This window comes from Hyperolius riggenbachi, chromosome 11 (genome assembly GCF_040937935.1).
Source record: "Hyperolius riggenbachi isolate aHypRig1 chromosome 11, aHypRig1.pri, whole genome shotgun sequence".
Lineage (NCBI taxonomy): Eukaryota > Metazoa > Chordata > Amphibia > Anura > Hyperoliidae > Hyperolius > Hyperolius riggenbachi.
Genome location: NC_090656.1, coordinates 38171544 through 38197103, shown reverse-complemented (window position 1 = coordinate 38197103; position 25560 = coordinate 38171544). Strand labels below are relative to the sequence as shown.

Sequence of the window (25560 nt, the reverse complement as noted above, 5' to 3'; positions counted from 1 at the left end):
AATTTAATGTTATGAAAATGACTTTGTGGCTCTGCCTGCAATCAGCGAGGATTTCTGAGACATTCTGAATAATCAGTTCAGGCATCTGTAGCGATAGCTCAGCGTTTATGGACATATCAGCTGTATCTTTTTATGTTTAGGTTCTGATCTCCTTCTGTGCTCGCTGCTGCAGGGAATTCATTAAGCCAAATGTCTGCTCGCAGCCCGTGTGCTGCCGTGCTTAGTCAGTTCACGGGGGCTTTGGAAGGTGAGACATACAGCACAGCTAAAATGTAGGTGATGTTTAGAACATCTGCCGGAGTCTTTGCAATGCATATACTTGTCCTGAAGGCAATTGTGTTATTTTGTTCCACAAGAGTAGTGCTATACTGTAGATTTAAAAGCTTATGTGAGGTCATCTGTGCCTTTTGCTGTTAATGTTGCGTAATGATTACAATAGTTACAAAAGCAACACAAATCTGTAAAGCCTCTCACAAAATGTAGCAGGTTTGGTTCACAGGAAGCAGTTGTGGCCATTACTGTCTGAAAGTATAGGATGCTTTTTCCAGACCTCACAAAATCACTCACATAAGCCTGGATCAAAAATATACCCCTACTGGAGTTGCTACAATTACTGTAAAGAACCCTTTCTCTTTCCAAGAGTTAGAATTGTAATGAACGACCCCTCATTTCTGAACATTCTTGCATGTTCAATAAACAAAACTTGACTTTGGGTATAGCAAGGCATTTCACATAAGTCATCTCCTGCTTTGAATCAAACCGTTCCAGTGTTTTATCCATATTCTATACTCTTTATAATTTTATTATGTCGTTTTTATATAGCACTGACATCTTCCGCAGAACTGCACAGTGTATATCGTCTTAACTGTCTCTCAGAGGGGCTGACACTCTAATCCCTACCATAGTCATATGTCTATGTATGTATTGTGTAGTGTATGTATTGTAGTCTAGGCCGATTTGGGGGGGAAGCCAATTCTCTTAACTGTATGTTTTTGGGATGTGGGAGGAAACCAGAGTCACTGGAGGAAACTCACATAGACACAGGGAGAACATACAAACTCCATGCAGATAGTGCCCTGGCTTGGATTGGAACCTGGGACCCAGCGCTGCAAGGCGAGAGTGATAACCATTACACCACCGTGCTGCCCCTAACTTCTAGCTATATGTTCAGGATATATGGCTAAAGGTATTACAGGCAGAGGAACAGCAGGACTAAATATGGCAGCCTCCATGCTCCATGTCCCTCTCAGGTCAGTTGTCCTTTAAAGCAGATCTCTCCAAATTAAAAAGGAAATCCTCATCGGTGTGCTCCCGCCAGGCCTCTAGACTTATTATGGTTGCTAAATTCAAAATAGTTATTTCTTTACATGAGCTTGGATGTGTGAAATTAGCATGATCTGGCTGTTCTGCTGCTCAGTGTGCTTGTAATTGCATTCAGATATTGCTGAGCTACGTGTCATCATAAGACGTAGCTTAAAGAACCACTATCGCAAAAAAAAGTGTAACGTTTAAAAAAAATGTAAACACATGCAAATAAGAAATACATTTCTTGCAGAGTAAAATGAGCCTTAAAGTGGATCCGAGGTGAACTTTTACTCATTGCATAATTGTGTTCCTTTCCTATCGTTTATAGGGCATTCCTCAAGCCAAATACTTTTTTGTTTTTGTTTTAATACTCTAATTCCCTATAAATGAAATAAACCACGCCCACAGGTTTTCAGAGAGCCTTGGCAGTAGCAAGGGCTCATGGGAGCTCAGTCTGGGCAGGAGGAGGTGGTGTTACTAGCCATTGATTTCAGAGGCAGAGGGGAGGAGGGAGGAGGGGGGGGATTAGGTTTTTTTCACAGGCTGAGTGCTCAAGATGCAGATAAGCCTGCCTCTGTGTAATGTTTACAAACAACATGGCTGCTGATATTGTATCACAGGAAGAAATAATCATTTTCTATTAAAGCTGTTTGCAGCTAGATTTGCTGTGTAACTAAACTTTAGATACGATATATAGACAAAATACTTGTTATAGTTAGTTTTTCATCTCGGATCCGCTTTAAATTGCCTTTCGCCTATGTTGCTGTCACAGCAAGTAATAGAAATCTGACATTACTGACAGGTTTTGGGCTAGTCCATCTCTCCATAGGGGATTCTCAGCATGGCCTTTATCTTTATAAAGACACTCCCTGAAAAAGATTTATACAATGATGCTGGCCAGCCTTCCTGCACACTTTTTTTTGGCAGTTGGACGGAGCAACTACCATTTACTAAGTGCTTTTGAAAATAAAGAAATCCCTGAGAATCCCCCATGGGGCGATGAGCCGGTCTAAAAACCTGTCGGTTCTGTCAGATTTCTACTACCTACTGCAAGTTAACAGCAGCATAAGAGAGAAGTAATTTATGTCTCATTTTACTCCGGGAAAAATGTACTTAATTGTATGTGCTTACATGTACTTAAAAGGGCCACTATTGCGAAAAATCGTAAAATTTAAAGGGAATCTGAAGTGAAAAGAAACTTATGATATAATGATTTGTATGTGTAGTTCAGCTAAGAAATACAACATTAGCAGCAGAGATATGAGTCTCATATTGTTTCCAGTACAGGAGTTAAGAAACTTCACTTGTTAGCTCTGCAGAAGAGCTTCTCTGAGCTCTCTTTAGTCAGCTAGAGTGCTATTTTCTGAAGCACTTATACAAAGAAACGTCCGGGTCTGCGGGTACACAGACGTAACCCAGAAGCCATGCCATGCACGGCTATGGGATTTGCTTCCTCCCGCATGAAAACTGATGGCAATGTCGGCCGAATCACTAGGGCAAGCGATTCGGCCGGCGGCGCCATTCTTTCGTAGGGCAGAGTTTCCCCAAGTGATTTGCCTGCGGGGAAACTCTGCAGATTCGGCCTAGTTTCTGCACTGGTGGGAATGGGCCCTGAGAGACAACTTCAGATAATATTTAACTGCCAGGAAGTTCAAAGGGTCATTAGCTCTGCTCTGTTTTATAGTTTAAAATGCAGAGTCTGGTTCGTTAACTGCAAATTTTAGAGAATGATGCAATGTTATAGAAAAAGAGCTATATAACTGAAAATAAAAACGAAACTTTTGTTACTGTTTGTTTCAAGTGTCACTTGAAAACTGGCTCCTAGTTGATTTAAATCCCTATTTGTTTTTCTTTTTGTAGCACCCCCCCCCCCCCCCCCCAACTAAAACAACATTTGGGGTTTCTTGGTATTTTTCAAGCAGCCCTATGGAGGGAGGAGGACCTTAATTAATTAATGGTGGATTTTATTTGTTTTAATTTTACTATTTGGATACTAGATGTCCCCCACTTTATTCCTGTGTACTACGAAGAGTACACAGGAAGTTATGTGTATGTATGTTTACCTTCACTTTGTTAGTGACCACCGGTATCTCACTGATGCTGGTGATTATTGATTACAGGCACTTTGCTCAGCTTTGGGAACGCATGTTCCCATTCACCGATCAGTGTACAGACAGGTAGCGTTGAGAACATGTGGCGTGCAATTGCAGAGGAGGCTAAGATGAAGTCACAGCCTGAGAGGCTAAGATGAGGCTAAGATGAAGTCTCAAGGGGCATAAATATACTATAATTTAAAAGACTTTTCTCATATAAAACGGGCATGGCTATATAACCGATTGAGCTGATGAATGTTTAAAGACACCTGAAGTGTGAGTGATATGGAGGCTGCCATGTTTGTTTCTTTTTAAACAATGCAGATTGCCTGGCTGTCCTGCTGATCCTCTGCCTCTAATACATTTAGCCATAGACCCTGAACAAGCATGCAGCAGATCAGGCGCTCTGACTGAAGTGTGACAAGATTAGCCGCATGCTTGTTTCCAGTGTGTGATTCAGACACTACTGCAGCCAAATAGATCAGCAGGACAGCCAGGCAACTGGCATTGTTTAAAGGGAAATAAATATGGCAGCCTCCACATGCCTCTCTGGTCAGGTGCCCTTTACAGAGAAAAGCCGTAACATACTATTGTTTACTCAATTGATATTCACTCTTCACTTTAGTAGCCCACTGTTATGACTGTAGTGAAATGTCAACCAGTATGTATTGCTTATCTTCACTTTCAGTAAAGATGTTTGATAGCAAAAAGAGAAACCGTAACCAAGGATTAGACTTTATCCCAATCAGTAGCTGGTACCCCCTTTCCCATGAGTAATCTTTACCTTTTCGCTAACCGATCATCGGGGGGGGGGGGGGGGGGGGTCTGTATGGCTGATGTTGTGGTGAAACCCATCCCACAGTGTGATGTCACACTGTGGGAGCCTTGTTGCATTGTGGGAAATAACAGCTGTTTCCAACTGCCAAAAATGTATCATCTCCATCCACAGACATCGCCTGCCAGCAGAGCCGGGACAAGGTCCTCCAGCACCCAAGGCTGAGACACTAAAGTGCGCCCCCCCCATCTTCCCACCCCAGCCGTCACACACTGATTGCTATTAGAGTAAGAGACTCCCCAGGGCCCCCAACACCTTAATCTCTAGTTATCTGGCTTGTAGTCACTACCATGTATCCCCTTTTCTTGTTTCTCTCTGCTTTAAACACAATAGGCAAATGATAGCTAAGTGAGTTGTGCGCCCCCCCCCCTACACTGCACCCTGAGGCTGGAGCCTCTCTCGCCTCTGCCTCGGCCTGGCCCTGCCTGCCAGCAGTAAAAATGTCACCATGTGATAAATATCAGAATGTAAATCAGGGAGAGAAAAGTTTTTACAATGGGCAAACTTTGACTAAATCATTTATAAATAATTATTGTAAAAATGAAGCACTTTTTCTCATTACATTATTTTCACTGCAGTTCCTCTTTAAGTATAGAAAGGCTGAGGTCTAGTAAAGTATTTTATATGTTTTTTTCATTTATGTAAACAGCTTTGTAATGTATCCTACAATACTAGCACACGCTAGTGTTAATGTATTGGTATTTTGTATTGGGCCGATGGCAGCACTGACATGGGAAATACACGTACCCACAATGCCCAGCTCTGCAGACTATTTCCTGTAAGGGCTGTGAGAACATCAGCAGCACTCACATAATAAGAGCCTCCTTGCTGTATAATCTCTCTGCCTGCAATGCCTCAGGTGTCAGCTCAGATATCACAGGGGGGCCAAATCTGCAGACACAATGCCATAGCCCTCAGGCCTTGCCGTCCTCTGGCTGCTTCACAAACAGGAATGTCCACCTCGGTTCAGCTTTCCTCTTCATGCTGTGGCAGATGGAAGGGGAGTCGTGTAATCTGCCATATGCATGTGGAATACGGTATATCATGTGTGTCCGCATACAACAACAGACATCAGAGACCATTACCCAGCAATAGTCAAGAATGGGATCTTGCAGTGCTTAGAATACACCTGAAGTGAGAGGTGTATGGAGGCTGCCATATTTATTTCCTTTTATGCACAATGCCTGACTGTACTGCTGATCTCTTTGGCTGCAGCAATATCTGATTCACACACCTGAAACAAGCATGCAGCTAATCCAGTCCCTCTTTAGTCAGAACACCTGATCTGCATGCTTGTTCAGGGGCTATGGCTAAATGTATTAGAGGCAGAGGATCAGCAGGACTGCCAGGCAATCTGCATCTCACTTCAGGTGTCCGGTAGCCACTTTTTCCATAAGACAGGTCATGCCAGCAAACTGACCAGTGTCTGGGGGAGAATAATATGTTACAGTCTAAAGCTCGGTAAACAGTTTATGATTGGCCAATCGTTGATCAATTTTACCACCTCCATGTAGCATGAGGGCCAACAGATATTAAATACTATGAGCAGATAAACCCTCATACTACTTGGGGGTGGTAAAATTGGTCAGCGATGGGCCAATCCTAATCGAAAGTATGTATCAAGCTGTAATGTATTTCACAGAAAGGAAACTTAAAGAGGAACTTCAGCCTAAACAAACATACTGTCATTAAGTTACATTAGTTGTGTTAATTAAAATAGATAGGTAATATAATCTCTTACCCACCCTTTTTTAAAAGAACAGGCAAATGTTTGTGATTTCATGGGGCAGCCATCTTTTTGGTTGAAAGGAGGTGACGGAGCATGAGACACAGTTCCAACTGTCCTGTGTGCTGATCCCCCCTCCCAGTTGCTAGGTAATGTGAACAACAACATAGGAAATCCCATCATGCTTTGCACAGTATCAGGGGAAAAAAGCCCGGGCAGTTTTCTTTGATGGGTGGAGCTTAGCTAAAAATGCAGCTGCAGCTTTGGTAAGAAAAACAAAATTCTGGTGCTGTGAAACTGTTAAAGAAACACAGAGCGTTTTCAGTGCTGCTGAGTAGATTTTTAGTCCGGAGGTTCACTTTAAGGTCTTAGCACGTTAAGAAATGTTTGAATTTGATTCTGCAATATGTATCTAAAAAGTATAAAAAGTATTGGTGACAGGTCTGTAGTTTGCTCTCTAACTCCAAACTTCTTTGTAGCCCCTGAGAAGCAGGTCAGGAAACCACTCCTCGCCCCGTTTCTGGTAGCTTTCCTTTTATAGATCTCAAAATAAAGTGTGCACAGCAATTATTAACAACTAGCAAAAAAAAAGGGTGCTAGGAGATGGCCGCTAATTCCCCCCCCCCCCCCACCACCACCACCACCCCCCCCACAACGCCCACACAGACGCGTTCCGTTCACCCATCCCCCTCCGCTGTTCAAAGTAAATACACACAGGGAGATGTTGCTTGTTTGGCAGTTGGAAAAAGCTCTTATTTCCCATAATGCAATGAGGTTCACAGGCAGCAAACTGTCAGACCTGGAGGCACGAGCACAGGGACACATGTGGACGCAGAGACAGGTTTTATTACATAGGACTAGTTAATTAGCTCACCCGTCAAAGGGGCGCTTGGGCTGGGGCGCGACCCCTTTCCCATGGGTACCCGGCCGTACTCCCTGTTGTGCACGCCGTGCAAATTCTTCCGTGTTGATGCACATTTATGCAAATTTTTATGGAAGTATATGCAGCTTGAAAATGCATCAGTTTAAAACTGTACAAGCATGGACATCAGATTTCTGGCGTCCATGCTTGTGACCATATTTTAAAGGCTCTAGTATTGACCTGAAGAAGCAGGCCGAGACCCGTGAAACGCGTTGTCCTTTTAATTGTGCTGAATAAATAATTTCATCTTTTTACATTAACCCTGTGGTTTGGGTTCTTCCATCTGAAGTTGTAAAGACACTTCCCTCCCCCTTATTTTTTGTTTCTTTACCTATTACTGGGCGCCTCCACCCCCCAGTACTATACATTACATCTTCTTTGGAGGTGTTCACCTTCCGGGTGTGGTGTTATCTACAACCAAGAAGGACCAACCAGGAGTGCGAACATCCAGTTTTAGTAGGACCTGGAATACAGAGCGGGGATGGTCATTTCCCGATTGGCGATATACGGTGGCTGCAGGGACTGCAACTCACCTTTGTGAGTATAAATACACTTGTACTACAATCTAACAGCTAATACTCCACAATACTGCACCATGTGGCTCCTGGCCTCTGCTTGTCATACAGGTGACCGCGGTATCCCCACAGTGACCACCTTCTCTACCAGGGTCGGTTTAAGCAACAATGGGGCCCCAGGGCAAAAGAAACCTGGGGACCCCCCAACAGATACCCCGGAACAAAAATCGGCATTAAGGGACCTTTTTTGCAGCTGGTATAGTCAGGGCGTGAAGGCCCAATCGGTCGGAGCTCCACATTCTGGCTATCCCAGCCTGCATGGGGGACAGGGGGTTAAAAAGTTTCAGGAGGGGGGACCCCACATAATTAAAAAAAAAAAATTGGGAAAATAGGAAAAAATGCCAGGGATCTTCATACAGCCATATTGCGGCTGTATAGCGATGCCTGGCCAAAGCGCTGCACCTGCGTATGGATCCCCTGGAAACCCCGTCAGGAAATTTATTGCTCTTTCTTTTGATACATGTAAAATTACACTACCGTTAGGTACTAGAAGTGACATTTACCGCATTTAAAAGTATACTTTTTTCGTTCGAAACTTTAAAATCGATTTTCTCAAAAACTATAAGGTCTTTTTGAAAAAAAAAATTTCCTCTTATTCCCAAGGGTCTCCTTAATATATCCTGCAAATTTAGGGTTTCTAGCATTTAAGGTGGATTAGCTATTAACCGTTAAATTCAGCAGGTTTTTAAATGTGTATTTTTTTTTCCTTTGAAACTTTAAAATCGATTTTCTCAAAAACTATAAGGTCTTTTTGAAAAAATTTGTTTTCCTCTTTTAGCCACTGGGGGCCCCCTACAGGCTCTGGGGCCCTGGGGCAGTTGCCTCCTTTGCCTCTATGGTATCGCCGGCCCTGTTCTCTACAATGAATATTACGCAAGTCAGCTGCAACATTCAGCATTTGGACTTGTTAGACCTGACTCTGTATTTAGGATTTCAGCAGAAGTGCAGCACACTCTGTAGAAATACTTGTAGATTCCTTCCGCAGCTCTTATCCCACCTGACCCTTGGCGAGAGATTTAAACTCATGCGCAGGTTTTATTTTCGTTAGCTGCGTGCTGCTAATTATCCAGTTAATTAGCAGTGTTCCATATTATGGAAGCGGAGGGGGTTTCTGTGTTTTCTGGCTGTATGTGACATGTTTTGGCACAAGCTTATAGCAACACAGACAGGTTGTGCTCTGGTGTAATAGGCTACTGAAACAACATTCCCACAAGTTAACGTGTAACTACGTTTATCCATCCAGCAAGGTCACAGACAGCCTGAAAACTCTGCTGTACTTTTTTACATCATTTTTCTCTGCGTTTGTGTCCAGAAATAATAAACACAAAAATTACAGCAAAAAAAAAAAGAAAAGTAACACATTGTTTAATGGCCTGAGGTAAAATGTAAAGAACAAAGCAAAGTTGCCTATTCAAATAAATCCATTTTTTGCTTAGTGGTTTGTGTTACTTTGAATGACTCCTTATTGAGGGTCTGGCGGCTGATGGTATTTGCTACACTTGGATCAGGGAAGTTTTAATTTGTTTTTAATCATCATCATATCTCCCAACTTTTGAGATAAGAAAGAGGGACATCTTCAAGACTAGCTCCTGCCACACCTCCAGCCCCACACACACAATTAAAGGCTGAGGCGGTTGATAACTACTGCCTCAGCCGATAATCTGGTGTGTGTACAGTAGAAGGTGTCCGAAGACACCTCGAAGACCAGCACTGGAAGACGTTTACATTGGTATCTATTCACATCAAATCTATTCACATCAAACATAAAAGTCTTCCAGTGCTGGTCTTTGTGGTGTCTTGTGAACTGATAGAATCTGTCGAGTTGGGCAGATTGGACCCTGCACGGATTTAGATCTAAGCTGAGGTGTGCCCTCTAACATGCGAACACATTGAATCCAGCGCAGGAGACTTGGGCGCACAGGGAGTAACTTCGACGCCGTCAGAAGACGGAGCTGAAGTTACTTATAAAACACAATGATTCGGCCTCCAGCAATTGCTGGAAGCCGAATTATTTCATTCCCCACCATCCATGGCAGCCTGGAGGGGGAATAGTATTTCACACGGCCTGGACTTGTGCAGCAGCAGGATCAGCCCTACACCGGCTCTATCCTGCGCCCAAGTCTCCCACGCAGATTCCTCTCGTATGCTCTAACATGGATACAAATGTACAGTAGCCTCCAACAGGGCATAACTACAGGGGAGCAGCCAGAGCTGTAAGGGGGTCCCCCATGATTACTTCATACCCTTTCATAAAGGGGTCAGTCCTCCAGATAACTTTCAAACAAATAGATGAGCGCTCAGCCACTAAGAAGCATCTATTAACAACAAAATTTGTTCACATGTAGAGCGCTACCCAGCTGCGTGCAAGCTTTTCAAAACATAAGTATAAAGAGGTTAAAAGCGCTGCATACAAAAATTATTTAGTGCATAAGTCCATCAATGATGTGGTTACACTTTAAAGTTCATCAAAACAGGTGAAGCTGTCGTTATCAGGGTTCACTCCCCCCTTCAGTTCCCCACTCACCAGATATGGCGGCCTGTATGGGCCCGTCAGAGCATCTGAGGTATTGGCCACCCCACAGCCTCTCGACCCGATGACCGTCTTCAATGTGTGGACTGGGTATCGTCAGCTCCTGTGCAGCTCAGTATCAAGTTTAGCACCAAAAAATAAGCAAAAACGCTAACATAGCGTAAAAATATCCTCTATTTATTGATAAAAAATGTCACATATGACCATAAAAATGTGCATCTAGCACAAAGATGTATACAATAAAACAGCAGGTAGCTTGGGATGCCTTAAGCTGGGTCTGACACACGCCATGCGCTGATGACCCGCGCAGAAATGTTTAGTATCTATGCCCCCAGTGTAGGACTTGGTGGGTCTTGGGGTCTAACAGGATCTCCACACTTTGACGCACGTCACAAGCGTTACCTGTACCCCAAAAGATGTAATAACCTCACCGCTAACAAGCTCCGCCAGAATCTATGAACAGAGGCTGCGTGTACCGACGTTCCGCGTCCGGTGACGTCACACGCTCAGCACGTCGCTCCGTAGCTCCGCCCAACGCGTTTCGTTGCTATGCAACTCATCAGGGGCTACGGAGCTGACGGCGCGACGTTATTTATAGCCATTTATCAGTCCCAGCTGCCGGCCAATCACATAGATAATACTTCATAAACATCAAAACACAATATAATGCATCATAACCCGGCCCATATACATAGTATCTGCACATATGGTCGGTTGGGTGATTATCCATTGGGTGGCGCAATGGCAGCTATACGGAAACTGGTTTAAATCCAGGTAATACAATTTTTGAATGAAATGGTATAGTGACGAAACGCGTTGGGCGGAGCTACGGAGCGACGTGCTGAGCGTGTGACGTCACCGGACGCGGAACGTCGGTACACGCAGCCTCTGTTCATAGATTCTGGCGGAGCTTGTTAGCGGTGAGGTTATTACATCTTTTGGGGTACAGGTAACGCTTGTGACGTGCGTCAAAGTGTGGAGATCCTGTTAGACCCCAAGACCCACCAAGTCCTACACTGGGGGCATAGATACTAAACATTTCTGCGCGGGTCATCAGCGCATGGCGTGTGTCAGACCCAGCTTAAGGCATCCCAAGCTACCTGCTGTTTTATTGTATACATCTTTGTGCTAGATGCACATTTTTATGGTCATATGTGACATTTTTTATCAATAAATAGAGGATATTTTTACGCTATGTTAGCGTTTTTGCTTATTTTTTGGTGCTAAACTTGATACTGAGCTGCACAGGAGCTGACGATACCCAGTCCACACATTGAAGACGGTCATCGGGTCGAGAGGCTGTGGGGTGGCCAATACCTCAGATGCTCTGACGGGCCCATACAGGCCGCCATATCTGGTGAGTGGGGAACTGAAGGGGGGAGTGAACCCTGATAACGACAGCTTCACCTGTTTTGATGAACTTTAAAGTGTAACCACATCATTGATGGACTTATGCACTAAATAATTTTTGTATGCAGCGCTTTTAACCTCTTTATACTTAAGTCCTCCAGATAAGGTGTTGTTGTGAGTACCCTTGTTATAAGTGTGAAGATTATGTCTGCACATCATTTTTTTTTTAACTCATGCAAGATGGACATCCCTGGCTGTGAGGGTCACCAGGGGTAGCCAATGGAAATGGTGCCAACGGATGGGAGGGGCAATCAAAGTTTTGTAGTTCTCTACTCCAGACTGCTGCCCTGCAAGCGATGCGCCGGGCAGTTCAACTTGGCCAAGCGACAGCATATACTTTGGTCCCGCTGCCTGCCCTGCCCAACGCATGAGGTCACATCTGCGCCGCCCCTTGTTCCCTTCACCCGCGCACATTGCAACAGAACACATCATAAGCTGTACAGCTGACTCCAAATCTGTACAGCATTGGGCCTGCGATGTCACCTAATGGATCAGGTCCTGGTCCCTGACAGGCGGCATCAATCCACCCGTGTGTATTGGCCTTAAAGAGGAGCGGTCAGCCATACTATCTCAGGAAAAAAAAACAACACATATATAAGTAGATAAATACTTGCTCTACTTACATAGCATATGTATTGCACTGTCCACGTTTTGATTTTAGTGATTTTTCTACAGTAAAGAGAAAATCCTTCTTAGCATTTCCCATTTTAAGTGTGGCTATTTTGAAGCCAGTTCTGATGTCATTTCCTCCCTTACTCTCTGCCTGATCTCCCCTCCCCCCCCCCTTTCACTATAGAAAGTGCATTGTCTCAGCATGAGAAATATTGTCCAATCAGAGAGGAACAGAGGTGTGGGAGGGGAAACAGGAGGGAAAGAGGCTTTGGACAATCAGGCTGCATTAGTTAAGTATGAGGGGAAGTACAGAAGCAAAAAAAAAAAAAAAAAAACCCCAGCATGCCCTGCAACTTCCTTTCTGTGTACCAAATGTTGTGTGTACCAAATAAGAGTCAGGTAAACTGGGGAATGATCATTTATTAACAAGAAAAGTAATGATGATGGAAGATGGAGTTTTTCAGCAGGAGCCTCAGGTTAAGGCTTAGGCTATGTTCACACTAGACCTAAAAAGGGACCATTTGGTAGGTTTTGTGACCACATTTGCTCATTTGGAATTCCGCTGAAGCAACGGATAGCCCACAATTGCTAGGTGAAACTATTGCGTCTTGGTCCAGAGCTGATAGAATTTTAAATTTTTATACATACCTGGGGCTTCCTCCAGCCCCATCCACACGGATTGCTCCCACGCTGCCCTCCCCAGCCTTCTCCCTCTTCGTTACCGGGTCCCATAACTTCAGCTAGATAGAAAGTAAAAGTATAAAACTTTTACTTTCGATCAGCTCTGGTTTCCTTTAACCTCCTTAGCAGGGTAAGCCGCTAAGGAGGATTTCTCAGGCCCTGCTGGGCCGATTTGCAAAATTTTTTTTCAAACACGCAACTAGCACGCTAGGCTAGCTACATGCTAAAAAAAAAAAAAAAAATAGGTTAAAAAACCCCTCCCGCGGCCGCAAGGGAGGTTAAAGAGGAACTTTACCAAAAGATAGTAATGGGGGGAAAATAAATCAAGACATTGCAAGGTGAGAAGTAAAAAAAATAGAAGATAGATCAGTAAATGATTGATACTCAGTGTGTAATTCATTCATGTGTTTACTTCTGGCTGGAATGAAATAAGAAAAAGGACAGGACCCTCAGCTCTATCTATAATCACACCCATTAACAATGCGATAGGATATATATATATATATATATATACACACTTGCTTGGCAGTTGTGATAGCAGTTACCTCCCACAATGCAACAAGGTTCACAGACAGGAAGTGGTCATGACCATGGCCCCGACATCACACTTTGGGAGGGGTTTCACCACAATTTCAGCCATACAGATGTCCTTGATGAATTATTAGTGAAAAGATAAAGATTTCTCATGGTAAAGGGGGTATCAGCTACTGATTGAATTCACCACCTGTCAGCTGTTCCCGTGCACTGGCCAGGCGCTCGCAAGGGTTCAGCTCCAGCGATGGAGAGGCGGCCCACATACAGAAGGGTGACATCTTAGCGCAGCCATGCTTAGATGCAGTATGTTGCATTTACATGCCGCTGGGTAACACCATTACAAGCGCATATCTCAGCCTCCCATGTGAAACAGGCATGAAGCAGAAGAGGTGAGGAAGATCTGCTCCCAGAAAGACGGTCGTTCATTGTATGCGTTCTACTTTGGCTACAGGAATCAGGTTTGTGACATTGTAATTAGGAACATGCTTGTTTCTCCATATTACCAGATGTTTGGCCAGCTCTGCTAATATTAAAGATCCTTTCACTGTGTAATGAGGCTGTGTCAGTCCACCTTCTGCTGCCAGTTTATATAGCGGGTGGAAATAAGCCATTCAAGGCCAACTCCACCCAAAACTGATGTCCCAGGTCTCCATGTGTGCTGGCAAGCGGAGTTCAGTTCTGACCTCTGATCCAAATCATAAACATTCTCTGCTGTGACAACAGGCTGCCATATAAGATGCGGCAATGTTTATCTGAGCTCCAGATACTATATTTACTTTTTACATTTCTCCACTGGCTCCAAAGTTCTTAGCTATATTTTTGTCCATAGCATTACACTATTGGCTATTTCAGACCAACGCACGTCTCCGTAAGAACTGTTGTCAGAGTTGGGGAGGGGGCTGTAAGAAGATTTCAGCTCTGCAAAGTGTGTCGCCTTCGTCTGCCTCTCCGCTTCCTGTGAATTTCTCTATCGATACGCCTTCTAGTGCAATTAAGCAGCTAAACTCAATTTCCTCCTGTAAGTTGCCGCGGGCCAATATGGCACCAGTCGCGAGTCACATGCCTGCTTCATTATTCCCGAATCAATCTTTCAGGGGCCCAATTTAAAGAAAAGGTGTCGGCAAAACTTTAGGATTCTGGCGTTTTAAACATCACGTTCTTTTCCGTTATTTTAATGGAAAGCCACGCTCATTGTAGACAATAAGCACCAGGATTCCCATGGTGCCTGTATTTGCATTACCATGCCCTGGTATAATTAAGTAAATGATGTTCTGTTATGTAATAGCATTTATTTTTTTAGATTTGGAATACACCCATTATCGGGTGCCGCTGGTGCTCAGAGCAGGAATGGTGCTTCTTACACCTGCCAAGATTTCCAACTCGCTAATGTGGAAAGTTCAGGCTGTCTGCTTCTAAGGGACACCTGCAGGGAGAGGTGTATGGAGGCTGCCATATTTATTTCCTTTTATGCACAATGCCTGGCTGTCCTGCTGATCTCTTTGGCTGCACTCGTGTCTGAATCACACACTTGAAACAAGCATGCAGCTAATCCAGTCACACTTTAGTCAGAGCACCTGATCTGCAGGGTCTATAGCCAACAGGATTAGAGGCAGATCAGCAGGACAGTCAGGCAATCTGCAATCAGGAAATCAATATGTCAGCCTCCATATCCCCCTCACTTCAGTTGTCCTTTAACTGGGAGTGTGCCTGTTTTCAGCTCTTGTAGCTCTAAGTGCTTTGGGTCATACAAGAGAAAAATTGCTTTACAAATGTTTTGTTGTTGTTGTTGTTGTAAGTGCAGGGCTACCCCAAGAAAAAAAAATAGTGTAAATAGCAAATTTGTGGTTAGTGTCCCATTCTTCGTAGGAGTGCTGGCCAGTGTTTAGGAAACAATAAGGTTAAAATATTTTAAAGCTTTTTTTTTTCTTTTACTTTTTCTTCTTCTAAATAATACTATTAAATGTATTTATAGAGCACCAACATTTTCTGCAGCACTTTACAAAGTCTGTAATTTTGTCACTAAGGGCTGGTGCACACCAGAGCGGTTCTGATGCATTTTTTAAAACGCTTGCAGGGGGAAAACTGCTTGGCTAATGAAAGTGAATGGGATGGTGCACACCAGAGCGGGTTGTTTTTTCCACAAACGCAAACTCGGGGGCTGCAGCATTTTTTAGATTTCTGAGGTGTTTCTGTCTCAATGTTACAGTATAGGAAAGTGGAAAACAGCTCTGAAAAACGCTAGATCAGAGCAGTTTTCCAGGCGTTTTTGTTACAGAAACTGTTCAGTAAAAGCTTTACTGTAACAATATTTATAATCTGCTACACAAAAACGCTCCAAAAACCGCTAGGCATGCTTAGAAAACATGCCTAGAATCGCTCTGATATCTGCTTCAAAAACCTCTAGCGTTTTGCAGATCTGCTAGAGGTTTTTGGTGTGCACTGAGCCTTACTGTTCGCCAGAGGAACTCACAATCTAATCCCTATCAAAGTCTAATGTTCTACCATCTTATTATTATATTTCAATTGCAGTGTAAAGCCTTTTACATAAACTAGAATAATCTAAGCTCAAAGGAAACAGGAGGTGAAAATAAACTGATAAGATAAACAATTGTATCTATTCTTCTTCTCCTAAAAATAACTTTAGGCATCCCACGTTTTTTTTTTTTATATGTAAATTACTTTTTAAAATTTTTACGGTTTCATTGTCTCTGCTCAATTACACCTTCATTGAGGTTTGCCAGAGCTAAAATCTATGAATTATTAACCCATTTTATCTCTTTTCCGCTCTCAAAAGCCATTTACTGCCAGGAAAGTGGTTTTGGTTGTAATTCCTTATCAGTGAGGGTTACGCTATAGTCCCACCCAGTCCTAACCCAGACAGAAACTGTCACTTGCATGCATAATTTTTAACCCTTTCAGGCAGAGAAAGAAAAAAAGGAACACAGCATAGTTATTTGTGTGCCTGGCACTGTACATACACATGTCTATTTCATCATGTCACCTCGGGTATCCTTTAAGCAGACAATAATGACTACCTCTGCCATAATCGGGCACGTGTACAGCAGCCCCTTATCGCCTGGCGGACGGACTTGGACGAGAGGCATTCTACTCCTCACTCACCCTGCCCTCTCTGTGGGGCACCTCTTTTGCCTCATGCATAACCAAACAATTTGAGGGGTTTTGCGATCCATCTCCAATAGTCTGTAAATCGTAAAATGCAGCAAATCCTGAATAGTATTGACAGCCCTAAAGCCTTTGTTTACATCTGCAGTGAAATGAATGCAGACAGATCAAGTTGCCCGTTCCCTTCTAAAGGTCTGGCTGTGATTGTTAGTTTCATAACTATCCAAACAAATATTGCAGGATACTTACTTACAGTATTTGTGTCAATCCCTTTAATATTAAATTAGGAGCTTTGTTTAAAAAATGCATTCCTGTGATTCTGCTCCAAAACCAAAGGAAGAATCAGAAGAGAGACCCTCATAGGACAATTTGTCCTTCAAAACACCAAAATATTCAACAAATCCCCAGTAATAGTTAAAGATGGCCAGTGAGATATCAGGTGAACCACACTGACCAGATCGAGTAATAATACGCCAATGAATTCCTGTGCAGTTCTATATCTGTGGCTTGAGATCAGGGCTGCCAAATCACCCATTTAAATGCTGATACTTCTAAGTTATGCAGGTTCCGGGCCACTGCATCTAAGTAGCCACAAAAAGGAAGAAAATTGAGAGTCCTAAATAGTGTAATACCGTTAATAGGTCAAGTTCTTAAGGTGATGATGAAAATGTACTCACAAGGGTGGGTTGCCTGCAAATGTAACCACTATGCGCAGATAGGGAAATTATCCTGTCTCCACTCACTCTAAGGAGCCGTTCTCCATAGAAAAAGAAAAAGGGCAAGGAACACCCATCCACCGGGTGGATAATCAGTTAGTTTGCGTGTAGAGAGGTGTCAGTAAAGTGTTAAACATGTGTTAAAATCAGTTTAAAATGGGGGGTAGAGGTGAACTTACCTCACCACAAATGACACAGTAGTACCCTATCGATAAAGACGTAAAATCGTTTATTTTTCACTCCAATAAAGTTTGCAATGCGTTTTCGCAGGTGAAGCCTCAGCTTCCTCGGGTAAAGTACAAAAAGGGAACAACTGCTAAAGTATCAGAAAGGACAATAGCGCCTCTGTCAATAACATATTGTTTGAATCAAAAATGAAAAAATTAAATTGTGTGGACACCTGTAATGTACGATACAATTTGCCGAACGATTGTTTACGAATGATTCTTCGTATTAACGATTGGAAATAATAGTTTGTGACCACTAATGGGAAAAAAATCTCCTTATCAATCCGATTAGATTAATGAAATCAAACAGTAGAGAGCTGGTTACTAGAGACAGACCCAAATGGCCTCATATCTAGATACTACTCTAAGGCTAATTTCACACCAGGACGTTGCGTTAGAGGGGGCGTTAAGGTCGCATAACGTCCCCCTAACTCAACGCCTGGTGGTGCTGGATCTGGACGTCAGAGTGAGCCGCGTTGTGCAGCTCACTCTGGCGTCAGTGATGCGCACTCTTGTGCGCATGCGGCATCACGTGGTCCCGCCGGCCAATCGCCACACAGAGCGGCTGCTCCAGGAAGTAAACACTGCACGTCATAACGTGCAGTGCATATTAATTAGCCATGTGCCTGGCCGCTCTCCACTCCTCCCCAACATTACTGAGCATGTGCAAGCAGTCTAACGCGGCTCAGCCGCGTCCAAAGTACTGCATGCAGTAAGTTGTCTTGTGACGCAGCGTTACAATGTAACGCAACGTCCGCACTGTGAACAGCCCCATTGATTTTTCATTACTGTGCGGTGGGCTGCGTTACAGGCTGCTCTAACGTGCGCCTGTAACGTCCCACTGTGAAACCAGCCTAAATTGATTGCTTATAAATATACCCAAAGAGAGACCAGGTGAGAAATATGTGAGCTGAATGGGTGGGAAGTTATCGCCTCGGAAGACTGGTCAGACTTTGAAAAAAATATCATGAAAACTGTTATTTGTTCTAAGGATAAGCTGATTCAGACACTTTGGTTCCATCAAATATATTACACTCCAGCTAGGTTGTGTAAATTCAAATACACAAGAGATAACCTATGTTTGGAGGAGACTGAAGGTCTAAAACTTAACTTTTAATAACTATGTTAAAACCATAGGTTGTTTTTAAAGGATACCCAAAGTGACATGTGACATGATGAGATAGACATGTGTATGTAGTGCCTAGCACACAAATAACTATGCTGTGTTCCTTTTTTTCTTTCTCTGCCTGAAAGAGTTAAATATCAGGTATGTAAGTGGCTGACTCAGTCCTGACTCAGACAGGAAGTGACTACATTGTGACCCTCACTGATAAGAAATTCCAACTATAAAACACTTTCCCAGTAGAAAATGGCTTCTGAGAGCAGGAAAGAGATAAAAAGGATTGATAGTTCATAGATTTTAGCTCTGGTATACTTCAATGAATGTGTTATTGAGAAAAACAATAAAATAGTTAAAACTTAAAAAGTAGATTTAAACAAAATATAACTGTGGAATATCTTAAAAGTAATTTTTAGGAGAAGGAAGAGAGATACAATTGTTTATTTCGTATTTTCGCCTCGGGTGTCCCTTAATCGGTTTCTCCTATTCCCTGATATCACTCCTAGTATCATAGACTCTGTATGATGAATATGTGTTGCTATCAGGGTGTTAGGTGTCCTTTACCAATATGCCCTTCTATGTGATTGGCTGTCTGAGATAACATCACTCTGGTTACTCTACATACGGTATTTTACGTTAGTTATGTTATAACTTCTCATGTATACCCCAAATGACTTTCACAGTTTACCATTTGGCCTGTATAGGATGAACCTCAAAACCATCTGTACTTTATTGCATTACGTTTCATGTGAGTTGTTACAATTTGTCCCGCACGATCAATTGAACTTGGATTTGTTGTTTTTCAAAGACAATTAAAGATTTGGAAAAAAAAAAATAATGAAATTGATCCGATTTTCAGATCAAACCAGTCAATTTGATTAGGAGATTATTGTCCATTAGTGATTCAAAATCATAATTTCCGATCATTTATAAGACAAATCGTTCGTAAACGATTGTTGGGACATTGTATCGTTAGTGGCCACCTTAAGGTTGCATACACACCTTCAGTTTTGATTGGCAAATTTTTCTACTTCCATGTACTGTAGCGTGAGGACCATCAGGTTGTGAATACTATGAGCAGATTGTGCGGGTGATCTCTCATATTACATGGAGGTGGTAAAATTGGTCAGTGATTGGCCAATCAAAATGAGATAAGCAGCCAATCAAAGCTTCCATTCCAAGCCGAGTTGTGAGCAGTTGGGCAGTACTTTCTCTTCTCTGCGTTAATTGTTGAGTCGTTTCATGGTGTTGACTCTGCCGGCTCCTGATTATTCAGGTTGTGCAAGCCTGGCAGTGTTTAGCAGTCGCCTGTGCCGCCGTGGAAGGTAACAGTTGCTATGATCTCTTTAGGGAGGAACTGAAACCAGTTTGTTACGTTAATTGATTATCTGCATCTAATTACAGGTACGGCGCTCACAAGTTTGACCTGTAATTAAGCTGATGCAGCATCACAGCCTCCCTTGCTGGGTGGCCTGGCGGTGCCACGCATGCAGAAAAACGTGTCTCGCCTTCCAGGAGACGTGTTACATTAAAAGCTTGTTCTGTATCATAAATGTTTATTGTTATCCTTTATAGAAAAGTCTTCACTAAAGACCGAATAGTCTAACTTGGCACAAAGTGGAGCTTACCCTGGTGGTGTGGATTCAAATCCCGGTCGTGTACCTGCGCTCAGAAGCTCTGCTGGAAACAAAAGCTTGAGGCTGGTTTCACACCAGAAACCGGCGTCAGTGATGCGGTGCGTCGCGCCCGATGCACCAGATCTGTACTGTGTGCCTACATTAATGCAGATTTGTTTTGAATTGGATCTTAAATTTAAAGTGGTATGAAACTCAACTTTTCTTCTTTGCTCTAAGATTATTTACCGCCTTAAACCTACAACCACAAAAACATTTTTTTTTTAGCAAAACTGCATTCACACCATTTAACAAAACACTTTGTTCTTCAGTGGAAAGCTCCTTGCTTCAGTGGGCAGCTTCTGGCCACATCTGAAGAGGCGATAACATTATCTTTTGTTTACATTCCTTTGTCGGATACAGTAGATAGATGTAATATATAAATACAGCAGCTATTCAGTAAAATGCAATGGCAGCTTTCAGAGCATATAGACTGTGCTTTTGTGAATTTGTAATTTGCAGACAGACTATTACTTGTACACAAAAGCAAATCTGATAACTGTATGGGTAAGAAAAAGTAGGGAAACATTTTTATTATTAAATGTTTTGTCAGAACTTTATCCCACTTTAAACTGTAGCATTCTCAGTAGGACGGCTTATACTGTAATATCATAGGGTCCAAAAATGTCACCCTTTGTCGCTGCCCACTAAATCCCCCTTCAGCCCCCCCCCCCCCCCCCCCCAACACACACAAACCTTCAGCGGGCTGTCACCCTAATATCTGTAGTGAGCTTTGCAGGTCCCCATTACTCGGGAAGTCAGAGAGTCTTATCAGTTTCTTGTCAGTACTCAGTACTCTGCACTTGTGTCGGAGAATAATAATGTGTTTGCCTACAACCCTGAAGTGAGGGTGATATTGACAGGAAGTGGCAGAGAAGAGATCAGTAAAGGTACCCACTAACAGCACAATTTTCAGTGAAGAATCAGCCAAGTGGTCAGATCAATGCGATCGGAAATAAAATGTCATGATACATTGATTATTTCACCATCAATGAATCAATCTATTCCTCCTATACATTGCAATCAATTATAAAAAATGGTTTTCTGACCAAATTGTCATTAATGGGAGACCTAAAGGGATACTGTAGGGGGGTCGTGGGACAATGAGTTGAAGTTACCCGGGGCTTCTAATGGTCCCCCGCAGACATCCTGTGCCTACGCAGCCACTCACCGATGCTCTGGCCCCGCCTCCTGTTCACTTCTGGAATTTCAGACTTTAACGTCTGAAAACCACTGTGCCTGCGTTGCAGTGTCCTCGCTTCCCCTGATGTCACCAGGAGCGCACAACGCAGGCACAGACCATACTGGGCTTGCGCAGTACGCTCCTGGTGCCATCAGCGGGAGTGAGGACACGGCAACGCAGGCAGTGGTTTTCAGACTTTAAAGTCTGAAATTCCAAAAGTGAACAGGAGGCGGGGCCAGAGCATTGGTGAGTGGCTGCGTAGGCACAGGATGTCTGCGGGGGACCATTAGAAGTCCTGGGTAACTTCAACTCATTTTCCCCCGACCCCCTTACAGTATCCCTTTAAGTGAACTGGAAAAAAAAGTGTTTCACTCACCTGGGGCTTCTACCAGCCCCCTGCAGCTGCCCTGTGTCCGCGCCGTCCTGGAACGATCCTCTGGTCCCCTGCATCCTCGATCATGCTCGATCGTACAGCACAGGATGCTCCCTGCAACGGAAGCATAATCAAAGTCACGCAGCCAGGGCTCTGTCGATGAAATCGAAACTCAGCCACTGCGGGGTAGCGTAGGATCTTTCAGGCCGACGCGAGCACAGGGCGGCTGCAGGGGGCTAGTAGAAGCCCCAGGTAAGTGAAACTCAAACACTGAAACAGTTCCGTTACCTTTGCCTTGCAAATCAACGGCAACTGCGCCTGCGTGCCTCAGGCTACGCAAAGCTTTCTTCACGTTCCAGCCCGCAATAGCATACTGCACTAGTAGCACATGACCGTATAGCAGGCGGGAAGGCGAAGAAAGCTTCGCATAGCCCGGGGCACGCAGACGCAGTTGCTATCTACGGCTGTATTGAAAGAACCTGGTGCGGGAGGATGGAAGCTTATGCCGGACCAGCGCGGGCCAGGACAGCTGCTGGGGGCTTGGGGAAGCTACAGGTAAGTGAAATTGTTTTTTTTTTCATGACTTAACAGTCCGCTTTAAGTTTCCCTTTAAATCGCTTTAAGTTTCCCTTTAAATGATCGCCTTTAGAATTGGTCACAGTTGATTTGGGACAGCAACAAGGTTTATTTTTTGCCAATCTGATTGCATGTAACTGATCGCTTGGGTAATTCTTCATTAAAAATTGTACCATTATCGGGCACCTTAAAAGGACACCCGAGGTGAAAATAAACTAATGAAATCAACAATTGTATCTAGCCTCCTTCTCCTAAAAACGATTTTTTTAAGGTATTCCACAGTGTTATATTTAAATCTACTTTTTAAGGTTTTTTTTTTTTTAATTGTTTTTGCTCAATGACATCCATTGAAGTATGCCAGAGCTACAATCTATGAACTATTAACCCTTGTAATCTCTTTCCTGCTCTCAGAAGCCATTTTCTGCTAGGAAAGAGTTTTATAGTTGTAATTTCTTATTAGTGAGGGTCACACTGTAATCTGACCCAGTCTTGACTCAGACAGGAACATACCTGATGTTTAAATCTTTCAGGCAGAGAAAGAAAAAAAGGAACACAGCATAGTTATTTGTGTGCTAGGCACTGTACATACCCATGTCTATCTCATCATGTCACCTCGGGTATCGTTTAAAGGACAACTGTAACGAGAGGGATATGGAGGCTGCCATATTTATTTCCTTTTAGCCAATACCAGTTGCCTGGCTGTTTTGCTGATCCTCTGCCTCTAATACTTTAAGCCATAGCCCCTGAACAAGCATGCAGATCAGGTGCTCTGACTGAAGTGTGACTGGATAAGCTGCAAGCCTGTTTCAGGTGTTGTTCAGACACTACTGCAACCAAATAGATGAGCAGGACAGCCAGGCAACTGGTATTGTTAAAATATGGCAGCTTCCATACCCCTCTTGTTACAGTTGTCCGTTAAGGCTGTGCTAGTAAAACTTTACCTGGTGAGTTGCCGCCCATTGTTAGGAAGGTAAACCGAAGAAACACAGCTTTCTTCTGTAAGCTAAAAAACATGGCCGCCACCATGCTTCAATAGTTTTTTGTTTTTTTTACAGATAACAATGACGGATAGTTTCACTGTTTGTTTAAAAACTGCACAAAGCAATAATAATAAAAACAGGCACATAAAGAGATAATGAACTGCAGATAATTTTGAAGATTAGGCCCCTTTAAAGAGTGAGCTGTTGTTGCCCCCTGCGAGAGTTCAGCGGCGAGGGGAACGCGTCGTCCTCCATAATGAGCGCTCTGCGTCTTTTATTAGGAACCTTGATGCCGTGTTTTCAACAACTCCTGACATCCCCCAGCCTTTAAAATCTTGTCTTCTGTGCAAAGTCCTCCAGGCACTTCTGCTCCAAAGAGGTAATTATTCCTCCCCCGGACTCCCTCGCTTGCCTCTTTCTGGAGTTAAATATTAATTTTAGGAAGACATATATTAGAAAAAGTATGAAGAATTAGATTTGCAGCCCTGGTCTGCGGCTGCCGGATTCAGGACCCGGCTGTTACCCGGCTAATGCGTAAGATAACCAATTCTACCAATTCTGCTCACCCATAACAGCCAGGAGATTGTCTGCTGTCCACAGTAAACGTGTCCATTAATGGTACAATATATTCCTCCGACACGATCATGCGATTAGATTTGTGAGATCGGAAGTCATTAAAGTAAATGGGAACTGCATTTTAAAAAATGAGACAGATACTCACCTAAGGAGAGGGAGTGCTCTGGGTCCTATAGAGTCTCCCCACTCCGCTCTTAGTGCCCTCGTTCCTGCGCCGGCTGCCCCGGTAGCAGTGTTTGACTAGATTAAAAAAAAATACTGCTTTCCTGGGCCGAAGGAAGCTTCAGAAGACTTCGGGAGCCCGAGTGTTCCCAAAGACGGGCGGCTCTGTGCTGTGCCTGCGCGAGCACGCTCTCTCGCACGATCACACATGCGCAGTACAGAGACGCCGGTCTTCGGGAGGACTCAGCTCCCGAAGGCCTTCGAAATCCGATAGCCAGCGCAGGAACGAGAGCACCAAGAGAGGAGCAGGAAGGGTCAACGAAGTAATGCACAACATCACAGGGGCAGTGGCAAAACCTCCTTAGTGAATGACAGCTTATGTACAGTAGGTTCTCTGACCGCCACTAGTGGGCGTGTCTGTAATTGTTGTTATCTCTTTTCCCACCTTCCCAAATCAGATTACTCTGTGATGAGGGGTAGGAGGGAGGTGTGAAGAGGATGCAGGCTGACTACAGTCCAGCGCTTACTCACTCCCAGTCAGTCTGAAACACTCCCACTTAAAGTGGATGCGAGATGAACTTTTACTCATTACATAATTGTGTTCCTTTCCTATTGTTTATAGGGCATTCCTCAAGCCAAATACTTTTTTGTTTTTGTCTTAATACTCTAATTCCCTATAAACTAAACAAGCCACACCCACAGGTTTTCAGAGAGCCTTGGCAGTAGCAAGGGCTCATGGGAGCTCAGTCTGGGCAGGAGGAGGGGGAGGTATTACTAGCCAGAGATTTCAGAGGCAGAGGGGAGGAGGTAGGAGGAGGGGAGGAATTAGGTTTTTTTGCTCAAGATGCAGATAAGCCTACTTCTGTGTAATGTTTCCAAACAACATGGCTGCTGTCGTATCACAGGAATAATCAATCATATTCTATTAAAGCTGTTTGCAGCTAGATTTGCTGTGTTAACTATTTAAACTTTAGATACGATATATAGACAAGTTACTTGTTATAGTTCGTTTTTCATCTCGGATCCGCTTTAAGGGCAGGCTCAGACAGGCGACTGAACCAACCGCCCAGTGTCTCGCTCAAATACTTTTCTGCAAGTATGCAGAAACCATGTGGCGGGTTCTGGTGGAGTGCAGCAGTTTTTACCCCTCGCAGTCGGACATGGAAAATGCCTAAAACATGGAATGCCTAAGTGCTGGGCAGACAATATGGGGATAAAAACAAGGTCTTTGTGCGAATGACAGGACCGATTCTTAAAGGACCACTATCGCGAAATAATTAGGCAGTTAAAATCTGACAGAACCGACAGGTTTTGGGGCAGTCCACCTCCTCATGGGGGATTCTTAGGGTTTTCTTTGCATTTCCTGAACAGCAGCTGCAAAGTCTAATGGCCCATACTCACGGGCTACAAATGTCGCCGCAACACGCGGCGCACGCGTGTTGCAGCGACAGGTCGCCTATGAGTTTGCGGCGTTGCACGGGCGCGCACCCCGAACCGTCGCTCGTCGCTGATGTCGCTGGGCGATTGAACCGCTCAATCGCCTGGCGACAGTCGCCACCGGAACTGTCGCTAGTCCGCGTGAGTACGCGGACTAGCGACAGCAACAAGATAAGAAATGCATTGGGCTT

General features: G+C 43.7%; 1 protein-coding gene and 1 long non-coding RNA gene across 8 annotated transcripts in view; one reads left to right on the top strand and one right to left on the bottom strand.

Moving 5' to 3' along the window:
- LOC137538597 (uncharacterized) overlaps positions 1–25560 on the bottom strand; it is an 887672-nt gene that overhangs the window by 251934 nt on the left and 610178 nt on the right. The window lies entirely within an intron of this gene.
- Positions 1–25560, top strand: part of KCTD15 (potassium channel tetramerization domain containing 15) — a 98473-nt gene that overhangs the window by 20894 nt on the left and 52019 nt on the right. The window lies entirely within an intron of this gene.